Source organism: Mustelus asterias, chromosome 11 (genome assembly GCF_964213995.1).
Source record: "Mustelus asterias chromosome 11, sMusAst1.hap1.1, whole genome shotgun sequence".
Lineage (NCBI taxonomy): Eukaryota > Metazoa > Chordata > Chondrichthyes > Carcharhiniformes > Triakidae > Mustelus > Mustelus asterias.
Genome location: NC_135811.1, coordinates 93,617,268 through 93,629,354, shown reverse-complemented (window position 1 = coordinate 93,629,354; position 12,087 = coordinate 93,617,268).

Genomic DNA, 12,087 nt, shown 5'->3' with positions numbered 1-12,087 from the left:
TCCATCGCCGGTGGAACGCGTTGGAATGTGAACAGCACAAGCCCAGGCCAGGGTTATTCGCAGACCTAAAATGGCAGTTGAGGCCCTTTGATGAGAATGGGACCCAGATTTTCACGCTCACCAGAGCTTGAATCAGGCAGGCTTTGGACTCCTGTTGGTAGACCCACTTCAAATTGGCATGAATGGGGCTAGCAACCCCATTTGCCAGTTGTTACAAACTGGGGGAGTGGAGGGGGCGGGGGGGGGGGCGGGGAGCGATACGGTGGCACAGTGGTTAGCACTGCTGCCTCACAGCACCAGGGACCCGGGTTCGATTCCTGGCTTGGGTCACTCTCTGTGTGGAGTTTGCACATTCTCCCAGTGTCTGTGTGGGTTTGCTCTGGGTGCTCCGGTTTACTCCCACAGTCCAAATATGTGTGGGTTAGGTGGATTGGCTGTGCTAACTTGCCCCTTAGTGTCAGAGGGACTAGCTAGGGTAAATGCATGGGGTGATGGGTATAGGGCCTGGGTGGGATTGTGGTCGGTGCAGACTCAATGGGCCGAATGGCCTCCTTCTGCGCTGTAGGATTCTATGATTCTATGTTTAAGTTGAGAGGAAAGCAGTCAGAATCGACTGCCGTGGTTTTGTAAGAGGAATGGTTTCTCCTGAATTTGATTCAAACCCACTTCCACACACATACAAAGACAGAGACTGTGCAGGAATCAAAGAGAGAGAGAAAACTCAGCTCCCATTCTTTGTCACATTGGCCAGAGCAGTGACAGAAAATATATTGCCTGTGGAAAATTAAGTTATCAGCCGTAATAAATGAACTCATTGGGTTTAGCTGCTGAGGTGAGCCACTCAGCCACTCAAATAGTGTTTTCTTTTTATCTCCACTCTGCATAGGTACTGAAGAGTGGAAAGTTGAGTTGGCTGCAGACTTGTGGCAGCAGCTTTAGTTTTCCAATGTCTCACTGAAAGAACTTGTGCAGCAGTTCATCAAAGGCCAAGATTTATTTTCGAGCACAATCTGAAGGCTGCCAAAGGGCTTGGTGTATTGTAAATAAGGTTAAAAAATGTCGAGAGTTAGTCAGGACCAGAAGACTGCGGAAAGTGTCTCAATGATATATGCCAATAATCAACAAAGTACTCACTTTGAATGCACCAATTGTAGCTAAAGCAGAAAGTAAAATTGATCTGTGTAAAACCACAGCAAACTCAATTCATGGAATCCCTACAGTGCAGAAGGAGGCCATTCAGCCCATCAAGCCTGCACCAATAACAATCCCACCCAGGTCCTATTCCCATAACCCCACATGTTTACCCTGCTAATACCCTGACACCAAGGGGCAATTTATCATGGCCAACCAACCTAACCCACACGTCTTTGGATTGTGGGAAGAAACCAGAGCACCTGGAGGAAACCTACGCAGACACGGGGAGAACATGCAAACTCCACACAGACAATGACCCAAGGTTGGAATTGAACTCGGGGACCCTGGCTCTATGAGGCAACAGTGCTAACCACTGTACCACCCTGCCGCCCATATTTTTCCATGTTATTGGGTATCTTCCTTTGGGCGATGAAAACTGAGTGGTCACGTGAGAATGACAACGTGGCTACACAAGAAGTCACATGGCAGAAGCGCAGGAGTTATCCCCAGTATCACAGGCAGAGCGGAAGTATTGTATGTAGCTGCTGAGCTTTGGAAATAAAGTACCTTTGTTGGAAGTCCTTGATGTCAGTGAGCTGAGGAATCCACAACATTCTACAGGTGACATAACTGGAGTTACACTGGGGTTGAGTTTGCTCCAAGGTGACATGCTAATGGCTGAATTGAGTCAAATCCTTCTGACAGGATTATGAATGTGATATCTGAGCTAGGTGAGTCTGAATAATTCCAAGACACTGTAGAATTCCAGGCAACCTGGATAGTCAGATGTTACTTCCTAGCTTAGAAAAGTCAAGTACTCGGGCACATAGGCTTAAGGTGAATGGAGAAAAGTTTAGAGGTGATGTGCAATGCAAGTTTTTCACACAGAGAGTGGTGAATGTCTGGAATGTGCTGCCCTCGAGGTGGTGGGAGCAGGTATGACAGTGGCATTTAAGGGGCGTCTAGCAGAATACATGAATAGGATGGAAATGGAAGGATACGGACTCTGTAAGTGCAAATGGTTTTAGTTTAGGCAAACATGATGATCGGCGCAGGCTTGGAGGCCGAAGGGCCTGTTTCTGTGCTGTACTGGTCTTTGTTCTCTTTGTATTACTGGGACTGGGAGGTGTTGACCAGGGGGTAGGAGATTGGGGTAGGACACTGTACATTTGGCTTCGGATACTTCAGCGAGTCAATGTTAAATGGATGGTGTTCCAAGCTGAGAGGTTTACCAGTGCTCTGTTCTGATACACTGCCCAGGTTTAGCCTGATAAGCCACCTCTTTGCACAGGTGGGCGGTTCTATGTCTTGCTTTGGTCAAATTGGAAATCCCTGGATTTAGGTGAGTGGAGTATATGTCTAAGGAAGGAGACGGCACGTTGTTGTGCAAAGAGTACGGCTTATGCTGTTGAAGTGTGGTTGTCACCAGTGCTGAGTGTGCTGCATGTACCTAATGAGCCTGGTGACAGAACAACAACATAGTGGTCAGGTACCTCATTCCGTTATTTTTTTATTTGTATATGGGATGTGCGTGTCTCTGGCTGGGCCAGCATTTGTTGCCCATCCCTAATTGCCCTTGAACTGAGTGGCTTGCTCGGCCATTTCAGAGGCAGCTAAGAGTCAACCACATTGCTGTGGGCCTGAAGTCCCATGTAGGCCTGACTGGGTAAGGATGGGAAATTTCTTTCCTCAAAGGGTATTAGTGAACCAGATGGGTTTTTATGACAATCGGCGATGGTTTTATGGTCAACATTAGACTTTTAATTCCAGGTTTTTAAAAATGTAATTCAAAGTGCTGCTTCACAGCTCCAGGGACCTGGGTTCGATTCCCGGCTTGGGTCACTGTCTGTGTGGAGTTTGCACATTCTCCTCGTGTCCGCATGGGTTTCCTCCGGGTGCTCCGGTTTCCTCCCACAGTCCAAAGATATGCGGGTTAGGTTGATTGGCCATGCTAAAAAATTGCCCCTTAGTGTCCTGAGATGTGTAGGTTAGAGGGATTAGCAGGTAAAATGTGTAGGGATATGGGGGTAGGGCCTGGGTGGGATTCTGGTCGGTGCAGACTCGATGGGCTGAATGGCCTGTTTCTGCACTGTAGGGTTTCTATGATTTCTATGAAATTCCACCAGCTGCCATGGTGGGATTTGAACCCAGGACCACACTCTGGGTTACTAACCCAGTGACAATACCATTACACCACCACCTCCCCTATTGGCGCTAAAAGGAATTTGCTAGTCCTGGGGGGAGGCAGATTTATCCGCCTGTCACTTCAGCTGATATTGTAATGAGAATTGATTTGGAAGAGAGAGGCAGTTGAGAGATGGCGCTGGGGTTGAGGAGAACATACAGACATGCAAGTATACAGACTAGGAGCAGGCCATTCAGCCCCTCGAGCCTGGTCTGACTTTTGATAAGATCATGGATGATCGTTTAACCGTTTAGTGACAATGGAGAAGGGTAAATCCATGATGATGATGTCTGCCAAAGGAACGGGAAGCAAACCATTCCCCCATCTGAAGGAAGTTTCATATATTTGATTCAAAATTGTTATATCGAATCATAGGAGGGATTGTCAGATCCTCTGTATGGTTTGCATTAGTTAAAAGACTTCATTCTAAGGTATTTCTGCCTATGTAACTAATTATGCTATGCTTTAAAGCTAACTTAAGCTAACTTGGCCACATTGTAAAGTTCAGCTTGGAATTCTGGGTTGAGCCGAGAAAATTGGCTGCATTTGAAAGTGCAATGTTAACAGAAATGGTTTTTGTCATAAACAAGCTTTCGTGGTCACACAGCTGTGAATTGTTTTTGAAAGTTGGAGACTGTGTGTGCCTGGTGATTTAATAACAAAAGGTGGCACAGTGGCACAGTGGTTAGCGCTGCTGTCTCACAGCGCCAGGGACCTGGGTTCAATTCCCAGCTTGGGTCACTGGCTGTGCAGAGTCTGCACATTCTCCCTGTGTCTGCGTGGGTTTCCTCTGCATGCTCTGGTTTCCTCCCACAGTCCAAAAGATGTGTGGGTTAGGTGGATTGGTCATATTGAATTGCCCCTTAATGCCAGGGGGACTCGCTATGGTAAATACATGGGGATAGGGCCTGGGTAGGATTGTGGTCGGTTCAGACTCGATGGGCCAAATGGCCTCCTTTTGCACTGTAGGTTCTATGGATCTATGATAACCAAAAAGCTATGATGTGGTAGCAGTTATCTGCAGTTCAGTTGTTGTTCAGTCAAATGCTGCAAAATTTTGAATTCAAGTCTGTAATCGGGAACAACTGCTTGGGCCCTCTCTCTCTCCCCCCCCTCTCTCTCTCTTTTCCGCTTCCTGTAATTTTTTTAAATTTCAAGTTATATTCAATAAATCATTTTTAAAATCGTACCAAGTGCCCTCTCTCTATTCGGAGGAATGAATGGATCCGACAGACTTCCTTGTCAAACACAAATCTATCCAACTCAGCCTGAAAAATGTGCAATGCCTCTACGTCCACTGCTCTCTGGGGAAGGGGGTTCCATGAGTCAAAATAAGAACTGTACAGACCAATGACCGTCTGAGAGAAAAACAAATGTTCCTTATCTCTGTCCTAATTGGGAGATCATTCAAACTTAAACAGTGTCCCCTGGTTCCCTAGTCTCTCCTGTTATAATTCAGATCAGAAACTCCAAGGCCGCTTGGATTATAAGTTTTGCAATTTGAATTTGGCGAGGGTGAGCAAGAGGTATTTCACTCCAGGTATGATTCAACTGACCCACTAAGGAGCCTTTATCAAACAAAGTTTATTTATGTATACAGTCAACATGTATAGAAAGAAAATTAGCAATAACTTTTATCTATTTACAAACAAGAGAAGAAAAGCAACCATGATATTGTATAAACCTTAACAGCTAAACACCGTTCCAATCAAACAAATCACAGAAACAAAACCCTTGCCACAGGTTTAACACAGCAAATACGAAAGCTCACGTGATGCTGGAACTTAGTCCTTTGGTTGGATGCTGTAGTTCTCTTGAGAGACACACACACACAGACACACACACACGCACACACACACACACACAAGCTTGAAGTCAGAACAGCTGACCAAAATACCAGAGAGAGAAACTCTAGCAACTAGCTAGCAAATCACCAACAGCAGAATTTTCACTCCAGGAAGGTCAGAGACCTTGCTTCCAGCTAGCCAGCAGAATTTCCAATACCAAGGAGAGAGAGAGAGAGAAACACTGTTTTCCACTTGACAACTAGGACAGCTTCCAACTAAACCAGCAGCCAGCAGCCACACTGAAAGTGAAACTTTGAATTCACGATGAAGAAAAGAAACTGTCCAAAACACAAGACCTGCCAACCAGTCTTCCCCCTAATAATGCAGGGTCATAAAACAAATCCCAGAAAGTACCTGAGGCCCAGAGTAAAAATAAACAAAACCCCATTTAAGCCATTGAAGCAGCAACAAAAGGACTTCTAGCAGACAGTCCAGCAACAATGGAAAAAACCAATCTGCATATAGCTGCAGAGAACATGATTTAAAAAAACATTTCTTCAAGGTACACTAGCATCACACTCCCATAAGGAGAAATATCCTCTCAGCATCCAGCCTGTCAAAGAGTCTTATCAAAGGATGGAGACCCTGCATTCTGGGTCTGTATTTGTGAGCATTTGGACATTTAGCATGGCCAATCCACCTAACCCATACACCTTTGGACTGTGGGAGGAAACCGGAGCACCTCGAGGAGAAAGTGCAAACTCCTCACAGACAGTGACCCAAGCCGGGATTCGAACCCAGGTCCCTGGCACTGTGAGGCAGCAGTGCTAACCACTGTGCTGGTATTTTCTCAGCTCCACACGCACAATTCTCTCACTCTTGCTTTTTTTAAGCTTTGTGGCAGGGTTCTGTGCTTGTCAGATACTACTGGTCCCAAAAGAAACAACACTGTGGTCTGACTCATGTTCTGATTCTGCTCATTTTGGTAAATAAAAGAAATGGATCATCTCATCAAAGTTTCTTGTTGCAATGAATCATATTTCTAAATAAATGGATTCGACAGAATTTCACTGACATCTACAGGATGTTCCTGGCTGGTTGGATGTACAGTTTAAAGAAGACTGACCATAGTAGACTGCCTTATCTTCTTTTATTTTACTCTCTGCCTTCACTGTCAGAATTCATCCACAAAGAACAAGTACTTCAGCAGTATATGGACGACTGTTTCCATTAATGTATTTCCTTTGCTTAGAAATGAATGTAGTTTGTGCATTAATCTAGACTTGGGCAGGTACTTGGATTGCCTTTCTTGTGTCTTTCTTGTAGCCATGGGGTGGGATTTTCCAGCAGTGTGTGCCCCAAGACTGGAAATTTCCATCTGAGCTCAACGGACATTCGATGACCCACTGAATTTTCTGTCTCGCCCGCTACGATACACGTGGCGGGCAGGACAGAATCGTCTCGTCCATCGCAGGAACTATAGGAGGTGAGACAGAAATTTTGGCGGACCAAAATGAGCTCAGACGAGAATTTCCAGTCTTGAGGAAGCGATGGCCTAGTGGTATTTTAAAGTTTATTTATTAGGGTCACGATAGGCTTACATTAACACTGCAATGAAGTTACTGTGAAAATCCCCCAGTCAACACACTCCGGCGCCTGTTCGGGTACACTGAGGGAGAACTTAGCAAGGCCAATACACCTAACCAGCACATCTTGGGAGGAAGCCGGAGCACCCGGAGGAAACTCACACAGACACGGGGAGAACGTGCAGACTCCGTACAGACAGTGACCCAAGCCAGGAATCCAACCCCGGTCCCTGGCACTGTGAGGCAGCATTGCTGACCACTGTGCCAACGTGTCACCATCTGTTGCTAGACTATTAATCCAGAAACTCAGCTAATGTTCTGGGGACCCGGGTTCGAACCCCGCCGCGGCAGATGGTGGAATTTGAATTCAATAAAAAATACCTGGAATTAAGAATCTACTGATGACCATGAAACCATTGCCGATTGTCGGGGAAAAACCCATCTGGTTCACGAATGTCTATTTTTCCCCATGATGCCATCAGAGCGAGGCGACTTCTTGCAAGCTGTGCCCAGCATACCCTCTAATTCTATCTTTTACTCTCATTCTATGCTTCTAAAACTTTATTCTAACTCTTTTAAACTCTCTAACAATGCTTTAATTATCTACCCTGCATTAAGTTGATCTTTCTCTACACCCGAGCTACGACTGTAACACTACATTCTGCACTCTCTCCTTTCCTTCTCTACGAACAGTATGTTGTGTCTGTATAGCACGCAAGAAACAACACTTTTCACTGTATACTAATACATGTGACAATAATAAATCAAATTAAGTCAAATCAAAATAATGTACTTTGGGGAAAGAAATCTGCGTCCTTACCTGGTCTGGCCTACATGTGACACCAGAGCCATAGCAAATGAGGTTGACTTTCAACTACCCTCTGAAATGGCCTAGCAAGCTACTCAGTTCAAGGGCAACTAGGGCTGGGCAATAAATGCTGGCCCAGCCAGCAATGCCCATGTCCCACAAATGAACTTAAAAAGATTTCTGGTCTTGGGGCACGAGCGACAGGAAAGCTCCAAAGATGTGCGGGTTAGGTGGATTGGCCATGCTAAATTGCCCCTTAGTATTGGGGGACTAGCTAGGGTAAATGCATAGGGTTGTGGGGATAGGGCCTGGGTGGGATTGTGGTTGGTGCAGACTCGATGGGCCGAATGGCCTCCTTCTGCACTGTAGGATTCTATGATTCTATGAAAATCTCACCCATGATGTTTTCAGTCTCATTTCTATGATGAGTTATGCTTGAGCCCCAGCTTGGCAGAAAATTATGGGATGTAATTGTTGGAGAACTTCCAGAACCGTATGTAACCCCACTTGCCTTGTGTCTTTATGAGATCATATCCTTTCATAAATATGTTTGTTGTATGCACTATTTGTGGAAAGCTGTCCTTTTCATGTGATACAGCACAATAAAAATACAATTGGGATTGCGTTAAAACATTTAACCAGTTTTTAAATGCGCAAGAGAGTCATTACTGTTTTTGCCCTTCAATGATTTCGGATATTAAACTTGCTTTATATTGGAGGGTAAATGCGAAACCACTCATGTTTGCAGGTCATGTAATTAAAGCATCTTTCACACATTGCACAGTCACAAATGGTGAATAGATCGAAATGCATCCTGACCCTTCATCAAGATGGAAGGTTGCCCCAGCATTCCTCTATTTCCAGTTTAAGGGTTTAATTTCCTGTGCTGGCTCCCTGCTTAACACGTTTGCATAAAACTCCTTTTGTGCACTATTTTAATGCATTTTTTATCCCACTTCTCTTGCAGCGGGACTTACTGGATAGCAATCAGCAATGGTAGCTTTGAGTGACTTTCAAAATAAACGGGTGAATAAATGTATTGAAATATTACACAAAGGGGATTGCACACAGACCTATTAGGCAATGCGCTACCAGCGGAAATCAATCCCTCACTTGTCAGAGGTTTGTAACGGTGCAGAAATTTCTGTTCAGCTTCACATTCGGCTGGCAGAAGTTTGACCGAAACCCAGATTTCCATCCAAGACTCAGTGTTCCAGCTGCTGGTTGGAACATTTGCTGACAGCTGGATGATTTCATTACATTAATTTGGGCTTTATTCAGCAGAGTTCAGATGGGCCATTCTTGTCGCTGAGTTGGGGGGGTGAGGGGGGGTTGGAATCGCAAATCAGGAGGTGTAATGATTTCAATCAGGCCATTGAGATTGGCCTATTGGAGTATGAACTCCCTGATTAAGGAGTCAATTGATGGGCCACTCGGGGAGTCTTTTTCCTTGTATTTAACCGGGGAGTGTCAGTTCCTCTGGCACTCGCGAAGGTAGACTGCTGACTGATAGCACTCTGTGAACTGCTGTTGGAATTGTAAATAAAAAGGGATTTTGTTGAAGGGACTTCTGCCTCCGATGACTTATCACAGAAGGCAAATTGACTTGAGAAATCGCGCCAGGATTTTTAATTTCAAACCGAGCAAGATTAGCTGTGGCATGGTGGCACAGTGGTTAGCACTGCTGCCTCATAGTACCAGGGACCTGGGTTTAATTCCAGCCTCGGGTCACTGTCTGTGTGGAGTTTGCATGTTCTCCCCGTGTCTGCGTGGGTTTCCTCCGGGTGCTCCTTCCACACTCCATAGATATGCAGGTTAGGCGGATTGGCCATGCTAAATTGCCCCTTCGTGTCAGGGGGATCAGCAGGATAAATATGTGGGGTTACAGGAATAGGGCCTGGGTGGGATTGTTGTCCATGCAGGCGCGATGGGCCGAATGGCTTCCTTCTGCACTGTACGGATTCTATGATTCTTTACGATTCTATTATGAACTGGTCACGCCTCCAAAAAGAGCTTAAATGATCATTCTGTGAATGTCCAGGGAAAGCAGATCAGGGGCATTGTAAAATTGGATGCGATTTGCTATGTGTCTGTCTTGTATTGCACACGTAGACCAATTTACCCTCAGAATGTTATCCTCTCTAATTCCATCCGGATCCCACACTCCATCATTATCTCTGGGAAGAGTATTCATCCATCTCAATCTTCCCCTTTTGAACTCCCTGTCCAAACATCTCTGTCTTTCCAACTCTCTTCCTGTCAAGTCTGAGACTACCGGGGAGGTAGCTCCAAAGAAGTCACACAGAAAGGCAAGCTATGGGATCAAAAGGGTTTATTGATGAGCTGTACTCCTCGCACTCCAGCCTTCGAGTGGTTATAAGGGCATTTCCTGGGCCGGTCACTCCCATGCCCTGGGTCACCTGACCCATCCTCTTAAAGGGGCTACGCTCCCTACCCGTAACTAGTTTAGTCAGCTATCCAAATCACAATTACACAAGAAATAGGAGTGACAACAGACCACACGGTCCTTCAAGCCTACTCCGCCATTCAATATATTCATGGCTGTTTGAGCTCCAACTCCATTTTCCCTCTTGCTCTCCATATCATAGAATCCCTACAGTGCAAAAGGAAGCCATTCGGCCCATCAAGTATGTACCGACCACAATCCCACCCACTTCTATTCCTGTAACCCCACTTATTTACCTTGTTAACCGCCTGACACTGAGGGGCAATTTAGCACGGCCAATCAACTTAACCCGCACATCTTTGGACTGTGGGAGGAAACTGGAGCACCCGGAGGAAACCCAAGCAGACACGGGGAGAACGTGCAAACTCCACACAGATATTGACCCGAAGTCGGAATTGAACCCGGGACCCTGGCACTGTGAAGGCAGTCATGATGTGGAGATGCCGGCGTTGGACTGGGGTAAACACAGTAAGAAGTCTCATAACACCAGGTTAAAGTCCAACAGGTTTATTTGGTAGCACAAGCCACTAGCTTTCGGAGTGCTGCCCCTTCGTCAGGTGTGTGGAAGTTCTATTCACAAACAGGGGATATAGAACATAGAACAGTACAGCACAGAACAGGCCCTTCGGCCCACGATGTTGTGCCGAGCTTTATCTGAAACCAAGATCAAGCTATTCCACTCCCTATCATCCTGGTGTGCTCCATGTGCCTATCCAATAACCGCTTAAATGTTCCGAAAGTGTCTGACTCCACTATCACTGCAGGCAGTCCATTCCACACCCCAACCACTCTCTGCGTAAAGAACCTACCTCTGATATCCTTCCTGTATCTCCCACCACGAACCCTATAGTTATGCCCCCTTGTAATAGCTCCATCCACCCGAGGAAATAGTCTTTGAACGTTCACTCTATCTATCCCCTTCATCATTTTATAAACCTCTATTAAGTCTCCCCTCAGCCTCCTCCGCTCCAGAGAGAACAGCCCTAGCTCCCTCAACCTTTCCTCATAAGACCTACCCTCCAAACCAGGCAGCATCCTGGTAAATCTCCTCTGCACTCTTTCCAGCGCTTCCACATCCTTCTTATAGTGAGGTGACCAGAACTGCACACAATATTCCAAATGTGGTCTCACCAAGGTCCTGTACAGTTGCAGCAAAACCCCACGGCTCTTAAACTCCAACCCCCTGTTCATAAAAGCTCACACACTATAGGCCTTCTTCACAGCTCTATCCACTTGAGTGGCAACCTTTAGAGATCTGTGGATATGAACCCCAAGATCTCTCTGTTCCTCCACAGTCTTCAGAACCCTACCTTTGACCCTGTAATCCATATTTAAATTAGTCCTACCAAAATGAATCACCTCACATTTATCAAGGCTAAACTCCATTTGCCATTTTTCAGCCCAGCTTTGCATCCTATCTATGTCTCTTTGCAGCCTACAACAGCCCTCCACCTCATCCACTACTCCACCAATCTTGGTGTCATCAGCAAATTTACTGATCCACCCTTCAGCCCCCTCCTCTAAGTCATTAATAAAAATCACAAAGAGCAGAGGACCAAGCACTGATCCCTGTGGCACTCCGCTAGCAACCTGCCTCCAATCCGAAAATTTTCCATCGACCACCACCCTCTGTCTTCGATCAGACAGCCAGTTACCTATCCAATCGGCCAACTTTCCCTCTATCCCACACCTCCTCACTTTCATCATAAGCCAACCATGGGGGACCTTATCAAACGCCTTACTAAAATCCATGTATATGACATCAACTGCCCTACCTTCATCAACACACTTAGTTACCTCCTCAAAAAATTCTACCAAATTTGTGAGGCACGACTTGCCCTTCACTAATCCGTGCTGACTATTCCGGTTTAATCCGCATCCTTCCAAATGGTCGTGAATCCCATCTCTAAGGACCTTTTCCATCAATTTACCAACCACCGAAGTAAGACTAACCGGTCTATAATTACCAGGGTCATTTCTATTCCCTTTCTTAAACAGAGGAACAACATTCGCCATTCTCCAGTCCTCTGGCACCATCCCCGTGGACAGCGAGGACCCAAAGATCAAAGCCAAAGGCTCTGCAATCTCATCCCTTGCCTCCCAAAGAATCCTAGGATATA